The 15,021-nt window shown below is 41.5% G+C and overlaps 1 protein-coding gene across 1 annotated transcript in view; it reads left to right on the forward strand.

Annotated features, from left to right (window-relative positions):
- Positions 1–14,720, forward strand: part of LOC126469788 (uncharacterized) — a 229,428-nt gene extending 214,708 nt beyond the window's left edge. The window contains exon 2 of the mRNA XM_050097038.1: positions 14,590–14,720. The gene's annotated coding sequence lies outside the window, so the exon portion shown is untranslated. The remainder of the gene's footprint in view (positions 1–14,589) is intronic.
- The last annotated feature ends 301 nt before the right edge of the window (positions 14,721–15,021 follow it).

Genomic DNA, 15,021 nt, shown 5'->3' on the forward strand with positions numbered 1-15,021 from the left:
TGGTGCCGGCACGGTAGCTCAGCGTGTTCGGTCAGAGGGTTAGCTGCCCTCTGTAATAAAAAAACTGAGTTAATAGATCAACAACGAACTTCAAAGGGTGTCTTAGGACATCCGCTCCGATCAGATTCAACGAACAAAAACGAACAAAATGAGACTTAAAAAAAAAAAAAAGTGGTCAGCGTGACAGAATGTCAATCCTAAGGGCCCGGTTGGGTCGGAGATTTTCTCGGCTCAGGGACTGGGTGTTGTGTTGTCCTAATCATCATCATTTTATCCCCATCGACGCGCAGGTCGTCGAAGTGGCGTCAACTCGAAAGACCTGCACCAGGCGAACGGTCTACCCGACGGGAGGCCCTAGCCACACGACATTTCATTTCATTACTTTTCTGCCTTTTCCCCAATGCCACCGTCTCCTTCTCTCTCAGCATAAACAAGAGCGAGTATGTTCAAATCCCAAATGTTTTGGGAAAATTTTTTAAAGTGCTGAGGAAGGTAGAATAAGGCAGGCTGGTACCCCATTTTTAAGTCAGTTATTTAAACAGGAGCATACCTACCTTTCTTTTGTGCTACGACAACAGTATTTTTCCACTGGCTCCCTTCTTTTCTCTGCTACAGCAAAGAATGTCACTCACTTGAGAATAACTTTATGGGGCACTAAAATCGTGATAGTTTGATTATGTGAAATTGTACTAACACAAAACCTCTTTAATACTCAACTAACGTACTAATACGCAAAGACAGCGGTCAGGCCAGCATTCAGATTTCTATTCCCTATGAACAGCATTTCCGTCACCAGTCTACGATGTTCAAGTGTCCATACTTTTGTCTCGGGCGTGGTAAGCGTAGGACACCATTGTTATAGACCGACTAAGTATGAACTTGGAAAGCCACAATTTTGGGATTACATCAACCCCATGTGTTTTTGTTCTGTGCAGGTTTTTTTATCCCATCTCCAAAGATAACAATCATACTGACTGTAAAAGAAGTCATTCTTTTAAAGTTCTTTTTGTACAGGAGTATCTTCGACAGCCTCCGTAGCTGAGTGGTTAGACTGTCTGCCACGTAGAGGGCGTGGTTTATATTCCCGATACTAACAGATATTTTTCCTCCGTATGAGGACTGGAACGAGCGGAGTTGCTTGCGCGATATTTATCTCCGAAACAATCAGCGCTATTTACTGTTGAATAAAATAATGCATAAAATGACTTCACCCAAGAAGACGAAGTAAATAATCCACAATCCGAATCGAAAACAACTGCCAACATGAATAACTTAGAAGTAGATATATCTATGTAGCGAAGCAGCTTAAGGCGTTTAGTAAAGACAAGTCTTCCAGTACAGATAGCATACCAATAAGGTTCCTTTCAGAGTATTCTGATGCAATAGCCCCCCACCCAGCGATCATATACAACCACCTGCTCGCCGAAAGATCCGTACCAAAAGACTAGAAAGTTGCACAGGTCACACCAACTCAAAAGGAAATAGGGATAATCCGATTAACTACAGATCCATATCACTGACGTTGTTTTGCAGTAAGAGCTTGGAACATATACTGTGTTGGAACACTATAAATTACCTCGAAGGTTACGGTCTATTGACACACAGTCAACACGTATTCAGAAAATATCATTCTTACGAAACACAACTAGCTCTTTATTCACACGAAGTAATGAGTGATACCGACAAGGGACCTTAAATTAACTATATATTTCTACGTTTCCAGAAGGATTGTAGCCGGCCGTTGCGCCCGAGCGGTTCTAGGTGCTTCAGTCCGGAAACGCACTGTCGCTACGGTCGCAGGCTCGGACCCTGCCTCGGGCATGTCCTTAGGTTAGTTAGGTTTAAGTAGTTCTAAGTCTAAGGGACTGATGACCTCAGATGTTAAGTCCCATAGTGCTCAGAGCCATTTGAACCATTTTGAACCAGAAGGCTTTTGACACCGTTCCTGACAAGAGACTTCTAATCAAATGGCGTGCCTATGAAGAATTGCTTCAGTAGTTCAACTGGATCCATGATTTCCTCTCAGAAAGGTTACAGTATGTAGTAATTGACAGAAAATCGTCGAGTAAAACAGAAGTGAGATACGCATTCCCCAGGGGAGATTTTTAGGTCCTCTATTGTTCCTAATCTACATGAACGATTTAGGAAATAATCTGAGGAGCCTCTTAGATTGTTCGCAGACGATTCTGTCATTTACCCTCTAGTAAAGTCATCAAAAGATAAAAGCCAATTGCAAAATGACTTCGACACGATATCTGAATGATGCGAAAAGTGACAATTGTCTCTCAATAAAGAAAACTGTGTGGTCACTCACATGAGTACCAAAAAAGCGATATCCGTTAAATTTTGATTACACAATAAATCATACAAATGTGAAGGCTGTGATTTCGACTTAATACGTTGGAATTACAGTTAGGATCAACTTAAATGGGAACAGTCACATAGATAATGTTGTGGAGAAGCCAAACCAAGGACTACGTTTTATTGAAAGAACACACAGAAGATGCAACAGTTCTACTTAAGAGACTGCCTACACTACCCTTATCTGTCCTCTGCTATAGTATTGCTGTGCTATAACGGTTGCTTACCAGAGACGATTGATAGAGAACGTGGAAAAAGTTCAAAAAAAGGGCAACTCGTTCTGTGTTATCGCAGACAGGGGAGAGTGTGTCACGGATGTGATAAGCGAATTGTGATGCCAATCTTTAAAACAAAGGCGTTTTTCCTTGAGGCGAGATCTTTTCATGAAATTTCAATCACCAGCTTTCTGCTCTGGATGTAATACTATTTTATAGTCGCCAACATACATTGGGAGAAATGATCATCGTAATAAAATAAAAAAAATCAGAGCGCGTACAGAAACATTTAAGTGTTCATATTTCCCACACGCTGTTAGAGAGTGGACCAGTAGAGAAATAGGCTGAAGGTGGTTCGAATAACCCTCTGCTAGGCAATTAGGTATGAACTGCAAAGTAGTTATGTAGACAGAGCTGTAGATGACTGTTGTGATCTGAAAAGTCGCAAAAGATTGGCAGCATTTCTGTGCGGAGTACGTTCACTGGGCAAGCGATTCGAGGTCCAATAGACAGATGTATCGAGTTATTTGGTTAAGGATACTACCTGATATTATCTGTGAATTTATTTTAAGTTTACAAGTACAAGAGACAAAATAGCCGCTACACTCCTGCTAACATGAGTCTCGATAACAGTCACGAAAGGCAATTTCATTGATCGCATCATTTTGTAACACATTACCACTGCACTGTCAAAGACGGTATTTATTCTGTGTTTGTACCTCACTTTCTGTGTATAACATATTTATCAGTGTTTTTCATCATTATTGTATCCTCTTTGACTACGATAGCCTTGTAAGTCGAAAATCGATTACGGAAATAAGTAAATACTATAAGCCATACACAATATTGTTATTTTCATTTGTAACTGTTAAGTTGTTATGCCAAGAACATCATATTTTAAAATATTTCTTTTTTCCAGAAGCGCTTTCTTTGCTATTACCAGTTCACATTTTGTGTCCTCTCTACTTTGACAGTCGTAATTTATTTTGCAGCGTAAACAGCAAACCTCAATAGTACTTTTAGTGACTTATTCCCTAATCTAATTGACGGAGTAACACCTAATTGAATTAGGTTGCAATCCACTACTCTCATTTTGATTTTGAAAATATTGGTCTTGAACCACTTTCCAAGACACTGTCCATTCCTTCCAACTGATCTTCCCAGCCCTTCAATGTGAAATCGCCGCATACTGCATGGTGAGCGTATTCACGTAGGATTCAGCCAAAACTGCTATATTGTTCCCTCTGTTGCTGGGTGCCTTCATATTCCTCACAATGATGGTGTAGCCATTTATCCAGTGTTCTTAATCACTCATTTAATGTCTCATTAACTCAGGGTGTTTTCCCAGAGAAACTGAAATATCCCATTGTTAGCCCTCTCTGTAAGAAGGGTGACACTACGAATGTTAGAAATTACCGCCAAATGTCACTTCTTTCATCATTATCTAAATATTTTTAGGAGACAATTTGCTTTACGGTTGCCACCCGCCGGTATAGTAATGGGATACTTAGCTAAGCACAGTTTGGATTTTAAAAGGACCATTCTACTGAATCAGCTATTTATACATTTATTGAGCACATGATAAAAATTTTAAATGATAAAATTTCTAGGGTTTTCTGTGCTTATCGAAGACATTGGATTGCGTGTCAGTCATAATATTCTATTACAGGAGTTAACTTATTATGGAATACATAGTTCAGCACATGCCTGGTTTAGTTCTTATTTAATAAACAGAGTGCTGAAAATTAACCTAGGCTGTTTAAGTAATATAAAGGGGGATGCCCACATCATCTGCATGTGGAGAATTACAGTGAGATCACCACAGGGTTCGATCATTGGCCCACCATTGCTCTTACTTTGTGTTAATTACCTACAATTTTGTTTCAATCAGGAAGCAGAATCAGTCCTCTTTGCTAATGATTACAAGCATTGTCGTGAAAGCGATCAAAAAGCATCAACAGCGAAAACAGTAATTGAAGTTTTTGAGCAAGTTACGGACCTGGTTCTGCACAAATAGGCTAGATTTAAACTTCGAATGAATACAGCTCATCCAATTTTGTACTGTTAATAGTATACCACTCCCTATTATCCTAGTATACGAAAAGGAAATAATAAACAGTTGTAAGCTCCTAGGTAGACATACTGATGAAAATTTTAACTTGAATAACCATATAGTACGCCAGCCAAAACGTTTAGGTTCGAATACTTTTGCCATAAAAATAAGTACCAACATTGGGGTAGACAGGTCAGTAAGATAACATGTTTTGCAAAACGTCTTCATTAATTTGCTGTTTTTTCTTCCTTTCCTCTGTCCACTTTTTTCCTGTTGTTTCTTTCCTTGAGATTTGTAAAGTTTTCTTATTTGTTAATTTGTTTGTGATTTGCTTTCTGTCCTTAGTTTATTCTTCTGAGATTTTAAATCGTTCCCAGTCGTCTTCTGTTTCTTTCACCCGTGTGGCCTTCAGTTTTATACACAGTTATAGACAGGTTGTTACAGACCAGTACCGACAAACTTCGAAGGGTTGTAGAGGGTGTCGTGAGGAACAAATTGAGGATAGAAACCCGTGTCTGGGTCCAACGACACTACGGAGCGTCAACGTTATAGGCGCTTAAGCCTGCTATTAGGCCACCCCTTCGGCAGCAAATGTGACTTTATACGCTGACGGACCATAGGCGGAACGTCTTTTTTCTCTAGAACCCTCTAAAACGTCCAGTGCTTTTCGGAATGCAGGAGAAAACCAAACCGCTGATGGAGACCTATGTCCGAAACCGTCATCCACCGAGGCAACAGAGCGTTACGTTGACATGAGGCAAGGCCTGTGTACATAGCAGTTAGCTCCATCTTCTCTATTAGCGATCGTGGAAAGCAGTAGCGGTTACTGAATAACAAACAACTTTTTCGAGACGCTCTGCCTATGATCTGTCAGCGTACAAAGTCACATTCCCTTCCAAAGAAGCAGCCTAGTAACAGGTGCCGGCTCCTATAGCTTCAACGCTTTGTAGCGTTTTTGGATGACGTTTAGCCACACAGATTCCTATCCTCACTTTATTCATCACGACACCAATACAACCCCTTGAAGTTTGTCGGTATGGTTTTGTAACCCTCACTATATACACAAGCAAACCTGGCAATGCTTCACAATTGCTAAATATGTGTGGGAATTGAATATACATCCTGACCCCCTTCTCACCTGCTCTCGCTCTCTCTATCCCCTCTCTCTTTGTTTATCTCCTCCTCCATCCTGTCCCTTTGTCCATCACCTTCTCCCATTTCTCTGTCCACCCTCTCCTGCCCCCTGTCTGTCTTCACCTCATGTTTTCTCCACTCTCTGTCCACATCCTCCTTCCCCACTCTGTGTCTATTTCTCTCCCACCCTCTCTCTTCTATCCATTTCCTTTTCACCTCTCTCGCCTATCTTGTCTCTTATTTATTCTTATTGCCAATAAAAAGTTGATTGGGAAGTGAAGTTGCATAAAACAAATGTGTAAATCGGTTGGGAACATTTGGTATACAGAGTATGACAGATCTCTCCTGCTGGTGGATCTAAGAGGATAGTAACTTCAGTGACAGTATTTCGCATAATTTTAACCTGCAAACCCGTATGATTTTGAAGTTTCGAACGATTCAGATTCCATAATAGTATTCTAATTACAGGCCCAAAAGCCACAAATACAACTTTCCTGTTTTCTATTAAAACTGCTCGCGAGGAACACCTAAACAGCACATAAGTGCGCATAAAAGTTTAGTTTAAAATTGCATATAAGGACAAAGAAAATATATAGCACAAATAACTTTTGTAATGGTTTAAATGCCCTCCTATCGAAGTTAAAACTGACTGCGAAAAAGAAAACGAAACCGCACATTTTCACAGCACTGCATATTCTTTCTTGCCGTCAGTTATAACAGAAAATCTGTATATTGTTGTTTAAAAAAATATATAGCCTTTGTCTGTCTGAATGCTTGTTAGAGTTTTGTGAAAAATTTTAAGTAAATGTGTCAAGAACTTTTCGAGATATATATATATATATATATATATATATATATATATATATATATATATATATATATATATATATATATATATATATATATATATATACTAGCTGAGAAACCCGGCATTGCCTGGGTACCTATTTATTCCGGTCTTCTATTAATCCATCTCCTTCTCCTCCCTCCTCTCTGTGTCCATCTCCTCCTTCCCAATGTCCCTGTCTACCTACTCCTCTCTCCCCTCCTTCTACCCATCCCCTTTCTCTTTATCCAGTTCTCCTCCTTCCTGTCACTATCCGTTCCTCATGTCCCAGTCCATCACCACGACCCGTTCCTCTTTCTGTTCATCTCCTTCACCCCCTTTCTCTGTCTGTCCCCTCCACCCCATCCCCACTTCCTATCTGTCTCCTCCTGCCTCTGTCCCTGTCTATCTCCTCCTCCTCCTCCTCCTCCTCTCGCTGTCAATCTGCTCCTCTCCCCTCTGCCATCAGCTTCTTCCTCTTCTGTCTTTCTTCTCCTGCTTCCTCTCATCCCAACTCCTCTTTTCCTCTCTTTCTCAATACACTGCTCCCCCTCCCTCTGTGCATCTCCTCCTCCCTCTCTCTCTCTCTCTCTCTCTCTCTCTCTCTCTCTCTCTCTCTCTCTCTCTCTCTCTCTCTCTCTCTGTCCATCTCCTCCTCTCTCTCTCCGTGTTCGTCTCCTCCTCTTGCCTTTCCGTGTCCATGTCTTCTCCCCTTTCTCTATCCATCTCCTCCTCTTCTCTTTCTTTGCCCATTTCCCCCTCCCCCTCTGTCTGTTCATCTGCTCCTCCCCCATCTCTCTGCCTGTCTCTTCCTTCCTTTGTCTCTGTTCATCTCCTCCTCTTTCCTTTCTCTGTATATCTCCCCATCTTCCTGTCTGTACCTCCCTCCCCCTTCTCCCTCACTGTCTATTCATCTCCTCTTCCTCCCTTATCTCGTGACGTTATTTCATTGACATCAATAGGAGGCTCGTCGTTCTTACCTCTACAGTATTTCTTTCCAGACTGTAAGTAGTATTTCTACCATATTTGACTGAAATCGTTGCAGGGGTTTAAGGATGAGTTTTTCACCCGTGGCTTTGCTCACATACGTACATGTCCAACATACACTCCTGGAAGTGGAAAAAAGAACACATTGACACCGGTGTGTCAGACCCACCATACTTGCTCCGAACACTGCGAGAGGGCTGTACAAGCAATGATCACACGCACGGCACAGCAGACACACCAGGAACCGCGGTGTTGGCCGTCGAATGGCGCTAGCTGCGCAGCATTTGTGCACCGCCGCCGTCAGTGTCAGCCAGTTTCCCGTGGCATACGGAGCTCCATCATAGTCTTTAACACTGGTAGCATGCCGCGACAGCGTGGACGTGAACCGTATGTGCAGTTGACGGACTTTGAGCGAGGGCGTATAGTGGGCATGCGGGAGGCCGGGTGGACGTACCGCCGAATTGCTCAACACGTGGGGCGTGAGGTTTCCACAGTACATCGATGTTGTCGCCAGTGGTCGGCGGAAGGTGCACGTGCCCGTCGACCTGGGACCGGACCGCAGCGACGCACGGATGCACGCCAAGACCGTAGGATCCTACGCAGTGCCGTAGGGGACCGCACCGCCACTTCCCAGCAAATTAGGGACACTGTTGCTCCTGGGGTATCGGCGAGGACCATTCGCAACCGTCTCCATGAAGCTGGGCTACGGTCCCGCACACCGTTAGGCCGTCTTCCGCTCACGCCCCAACATCGTGCAGCCCGCCTCCAGTGGTGTCGCGACAGGCGTGAATGGAGGGACGAATGGAGACGTGTCGTCTTCAGCGATGAGAGTCGCTTCTGCCTTGGTGCCAATGATGGTCGTATGCGTGTTTGGCGCCGTGCAGGTGAGCGCCACAATCAGGACTGCATACGACCGAGGCACACAGGGCCAACACCCGGCATCATGGTGTGGGGAGCGATCTCCTACACTGGCCGTACACCACTGGTGATCGTCGAGGGGACACTGAATAGTGCACGGTACATCCAAACCGTCATCGAACCCACCGTTCTACCATTCCTAGACCGGCAAGGGAACTTGCTGTTCCAACAGGACAATGCACGTCCGCATGTATCCCGTGGCACCCAACGTGCTCTAGAAGGTGTAAGTCAACTACCCTGGCCAGCAAGATCTCCGGATCTGTCCCCCATTGTGCATGTTTGGGACTGGATGAAGCGTCGTCTCACGCGGTCTGCACGTCCAGCACGAACGCTGGTCCAACTGAGGCGCCAGGTGGAAATGGCATGGCAAGCCGTTCCACAGGACTACATCCAGCATCTCTACGATCGTCTCCATGGGAGAATAGCAGCCTGCATTGCTGCGAAAGGTGGATATACACTGTACTAGTGCCGACATTGTGCATGCTCTGTTGCCTGTGTCTATGTGCCTGTGGTTCTGTCAGTGTGATCATGTGATGTATCTGACCCCAGGAATGTGTCAATAAAGTTTCCCCTTCCTGGGACAATGAATTCACGGTGTTCTTATTTCAATTTCCAGGAGTGTATTTTATACATATTTAACAAATTTCATGCGCGTTTGTGCACATATTTCACCTCCATGTCTAGCGAATTTCGCCCTCTAGTTTCATTTTCACACAGCTTAATGTGTTTATCGTCGTTTCTCCTGGACTATGTGCTGCACAATGATATAATTTTGCAAGTACACCCCATTCTTTATGTGCCTACCGTCTGCAAAATGTGTTGTAAATAGAGTTAGGAGTAACGAAGTAATAAAACTTCATGCATAATACAGCGGTTTCACATTCATCTCAGTGTTTTGATATCATACTCCTGACTATGTTTCGTAAAATGACTTTTTTCCAGATTACATTCAGAGGCATATGTGAATGCTCTCTGCGAAATATGTTGTGAATAGCGCTAATAACAAAAAAATAATAAATTAAAACATACTGGATGATGTGGCAGTTTCCACACATCTCAGTATTTCACATCATATCTCCTGAACTATGTATCGTGCAATCATCTACTTATGTAGGTACATTCAGTGGAATATGTAAACACTGTCTACGACATGTGTTGCGAATAGATTTAGTATCAAAGAAGTAATAAGTTAAAACGTCATGTTGATGAGTCAGATTTTTCTCCATCTCAGTATTTGACGTCATATTTTCTTAACTATATGTCGTACAATGTTATATTTTTTAGGTACATTCAGCGAAAAGTGCGGGTACTGTCTGTGAAAAGCGTTGTGAATAGGGTTAGTAGTAACGAAGTAATAAGTTTACGTCTTGAATAATGCGGTAGTTTTTCATACATTCAGTGTTTATGACACTGTACCTCCTGAACTTAGGTTAGTACAATAATATAATTTGTCTGGTGCATTCAGTGGTATATGTCAATTCTGTCTGCAAATTTTCTCACGAATACAGTTAGCAGTAAAGGAATATTAAATTAAAATGTCATGTTTCATGTGGCTGTTTTACTGCATTAACGGCAGAAATATAGCAAGCGACAGTTTTTTCTTTTGATCATTTTGTGGGAGTAGTCATCGAGAAAAAGTTTCTAAAAGGTTTGAAATTATGTGTAAAGTTTATTGCAAGTCTTCAAGTGCTTTCATTCCGAAATACTGGATAACTAAAGTATGGGTATTCTCGCGCATCATGGGCTATGCTGCTTTTTCACCCCCATCCAGACCCCTTTGATAGGTGGGTCTTCATACCGCCACTGTGATTTTTTCCGTCCGGTAAATAATATGCGTACCAAGTTTGGTTGAAATCGGTTCAATGATTTAGAAGAAGATGTAGTACATACACATGAACATCAGATATAATGTGTGTGTGTGTGTGTGTGTGTGTGTGTGTGTGTGTCCGGGCGTTTGTTAGAGTATCGTTTAAAAATTTGAAGAAAATCGTTCAAGAACTTTTCGAGATTTTTTGCTAACATCGTTAAACATCGACCTTTCTTTATATAGTAGTATATATTTTAAATATATATATATTTATATATCACATTTATTTTAAAAATATGTAGCCTGCGTCCGTTTCTTATTAGAGCGTTGTGAAAAAATTTGAAGTAAATCGGTCGAAAACTTTACGAGATTTTTGGTACCAACATTAAACATCGACTTGTCTTTATATAGTAGTGTAGATTTTAAATATATATTTATACACCACATATATTTAGAAAATTTGTAACCTGTATCTATACCAATGTTTATTAGAGTAACGTGCAAAAATCTGAAATAAATCGGTCAAGAACTTCTCCTGATTTTTTATAATAACCCTGCGCCATTGCGTAATATATACATACTTATGTATGTTTAAAAGACATGTAATCTCTGTCCATCCGCAAATTTATTATAGAATCGTGTAAAAATTCGAAGTAAATCAGTCAAGCAATTTTCGAAATTTTCGGAAAAATGTTAAACAGCGACTTGTCTTTGTATACAGAGTGGAGAAAAATTTTATCACGAAATTTTAACCCTGGATAGTTGATGCCAGTACGAACCAAAATTGCTAATGTTGTGTAAGTCGACAACTCACCATTTTTTAACTACGGAAACTTGGCGCCACGCGCTCCGATTGGCCGTGGGATTGCCCTGTTGCCGTTCGTTGGTTGACGGGCAGCGCTATGGCTGTCGGTTCACACATAGAAACGTCCCTCGCCTTGGATACATCGCGATCTCCAGCAGGCAAAGCATTCGCCGTCATCCGCTGTCCAGAGCATTCGGCAAAGGGCAATCCCACGGCCAATCGGAGCGCGTGGCGCCAATTTTCCGTAGTTTAAAAGTTGTGCGTTGTCGACCTACACAACATTAGTAATTTTGGTTCCTTCTGGCATGAGCTATCCAGGGTCACAATTCGTGACACAATTTTTCCACGTTCTCTATCAATCGTCTCTGGTAAGCAACCGTTATAGCACAGCAATACTCTAGCAGAGGACAGATAAGGGTAGTGTAGGCAGTCTATTAAGTAGAACTGTTGCATCTTCTGTGTGTTCTTTCAATAAAACGTAGTCCTTGGTTTGGCTTCCCCACAACATTATCTATGTGACTGTTCCCATTTAAGTTGTTCCTAACTGTAATTCCAACGTATTAAGTCGAAATCATAGCCTTCACATTTGTATGATTTATTGTGTAATCAAAATTTAACGGATATCGCTTTTTTTGGTACTCGTGTGAGTGACCTCACAGTTTTCTTTATTGAGAGACAATTGTCACTTTTCGCACCATTCAGATATCGTGTCGAAGTCATTTTGCAATTGGCTTTTATCTTTTGATGACTTTACTAGAGGGTAAATGACAGAATCGTCTGCGAACAATCTAAGAGGCTCCTCAGATTATTTCCTAAATCGTTCATGTAGATTAGGAACAATAGAGGACCTAAAAATCTCCCCTGGGGAATGCGTATCTCACTTCTGTTTTACTCGATGATTTTCTGTCGATCACTACATACTGTAACCTTTCTGAGAGGAAATCATGGATCCAGTTGAACTACTGAAGCAATTCTTCATAGGCACGCCATTTGATTAGAAGTCTCTTGTCAGGAACGGTGTCAAAAGCCTTCTGGTTCAAAATGGTTCAAATGGCTCTGAGCACTATGGGACTTAACATCTGAGGTCATCAGTCCCCTAGACTTCGAACTACTTAAACCTAACTAACCTAAGGACATCGCACACATCCATGCCCGAGGCAGGGTCCGAGCCTGCGACCGTAGCGGCAGTGCGTTTCCGGACTGAAGCACCTAGAACCGCTCGGGCGCAACGGCCGGCTACAATCCTTCTGGAAACGTAGAAATATATAGTTAATTTAAGGTCCCTTGTCGATATCACTCATTACTTCGTGTGAATAAAGAGCTAGTTGTGTTTCGTAAGAATGATATTTTCTGAATACGTGTTGACTGTGTGTCAATAGACCGTAACCTTCGAGGTAATTTAGAATGTTCCAACACAGTATATGTTCCAAGCTCTTACTGCAAAACAACGTCAGTGATATGGATCTGTATTTAATCGGATTATCCCTATTTCCTTTTGTGTTGGTGTGACCTGTGCAACTTTCTAGTAGTACAGTTATATAAGGGTGGTCAGAAACTATCTGAAAAGCTTGTATGGCCGTTGCAGGATGGGTGTGCTGAGAAATAAATGTCAATGAAACGCTCGATACATTGGACCGCTTCCGAGTTAACTTGTATTAAAGTTAGCCATGCGGAAATTCAGGCGTCCCGCCAAATACAGTTATTGTCAGTTGCTCTCACAGCGTTGATGACAACGCACGAGACTGCTCATCCTTCAGTTCTGGTCCGATCCTCACTAACGTGCCATGTCCAATTCTCGTATCGCAATTTTTTTTGGTTTTAGGAAACCAAACGAAAATCATGTTTTGTAACACTGTCTCTGGTGGGTCATTTGAAATTGCGCGCAACGACCTGATTGACTAACTTCAATGTTAATGAACTCGAAAACGGCGCAGCAGACAGAATTTTTTCCTTAATAATTGTTTCTCAGCACATACCACCCTGCAACACGCTGACAAGCGTGTCAGACTGTTTCAGATCACCCGCACTGTCCCGACTGACTGGCTCACTCACCGACTCGTTATTGCCCAGCCCAAACCGCTAAGAATAGAAACTTGAAATTTGCAGGGGTGCTGATCTTATAGCCTAGGCGTCGTTTAAGAAGGGATTTTTTGAAATTCCACCCATAAGAGAGTGAAATAGGAATTTTTTAAAATATGTCGATATTAGGATAACTTTGTAGCTAGAGGTACGAAAATTGCTATTTGATTTCTCGGTCAGAAAAAATGAAATAACTGTTTCAGCATTTTTGTTAATTTAGACCCTATGGGGGTGAAATAGCTGGAGCATTTTGTTTCTTGAAAACACGTCACTATTAAAGTACTAGTAAAGCATTTTTAAAGCTCCGTCTACGAAAATTGATATTTCACTTCTTAGATAGAAATAAAAAACAAAGAAATACGTTGGGTTAGATAGAGCAGCAATCAGTCGTAGAATTAGGTTGCTTTAATATGACATTTACAGTCACAACGCAGATCAGATTTCGACCTGTGTCAGGTCATTATCAATGCTAAAACAAATACAAGAGTATATATTACAATGTGATTTACAAAAGTTATAAATCCATCACATCGTTGTCTTTTAATGTTAACATTACATACCAGTGCGGAATTGTAGCAGTTGTTCGTACTCAAGTGAATGCTTACACAGTTCAACCATTACTGTCGTAAAATTATATGTTGGCTACTGCTACAATTCCGCACTGGTATGTAATGTTAACATTAAAAGACAACGATGTGATGGACTTATAACTTTTGTAAATCACATTGTAATATATACTTTTGTATTTGTTTTAGCAGTGATAATGACCTGAAACAGGTCGAAATCTGATCTGCGTTATAACTGTAAATGTCATATTAAAGCAACCTGATTCTACGACTGATTGCTGCTGTATCTAACCCAATTTAACCACAGTCGTTGCGTGCACCCACCCCGTGGAGGGCAACCTGATAAAGAAATACGTGTTTCAGTGTTTTTTGGAAATTTAACTCCTAACGGGGTAGAATAGGGAATGAAATTTTTTATGAAAACATTTCGTTACATTAAAACATTTGTATGAAAATTTGTATTTGACTTCTAAATAAATACATGTTACTGGATGAAAGTTTCTGTGGACATTTCACAACGTGAACTCAAATGGCAGTATTAACAAAGGTCTCTAGCTGGCAGAATCGATCTTTGTTCAGAAGTGAATTCGTAAGAGACGATGCTTCTATGGCCTTAATTAGCGTGCAAATTTTAGATGTTGCAATTTGTGAACAACATAAAAATTCGATTAAAAGGAAACAAAAATTTTCTGTGCGGACTATAAGGTCAATGCGAGCGAAGCAGCTGGCGCTAAGCTTATATATATTACTGTGTGTTCCCTATGTTTGTTCTATTGGCATGTTTGACGTTTGTGGAGCAGTTAACGAAGTTTAAGAGGCTGCGTGTTGTGTGTTGCAGGCATCCCCCTCCTAGACGAGAGCCCCGCTCACCACCAGCATATGTTCCCGTTGCAAGAGAACTGAGCTGGCCGCCACAGCGACGCACTCCGCTTAGGACACACCACGTCCACGTCACTCGCTGCCGCTGCTTGCTCCCTTGTTGCATGTACACCGAGGAGGGGGACGCGGGATGCTGAATCACTTGTGACAGCCCAACACGCTGCCACGGACAATTATTTCCATCTTGAATTATCTTCGAGAGTAGTGTTCTTCGAGACGATAATTTTTTAGATGTCTTTACAAGAAGTTTCAGACTAATTAAAGGATTTACGTATTGAGATTATAGAGTATTAAATCTTGAGCAATACATTATCTGCACCTTTGCTCAAAATATTCGAATTGTGACTGCAAAAGTGATACAAAGTGAAATATTCGTTCACGTTTCCAGACT

This window comes from Schistocerca serialis, chromosome 3 (genome assembly GCF_023864345.2).
Source record: "Schistocerca serialis cubense isolate TAMUIC-IGC-003099 chromosome 3, iqSchSeri2.2, whole genome shotgun sequence".
Lineage (NCBI taxonomy): Eukaryota > Metazoa > Arthropoda > Insecta > Orthoptera > Acrididae > Schistocerca > Schistocerca serialis.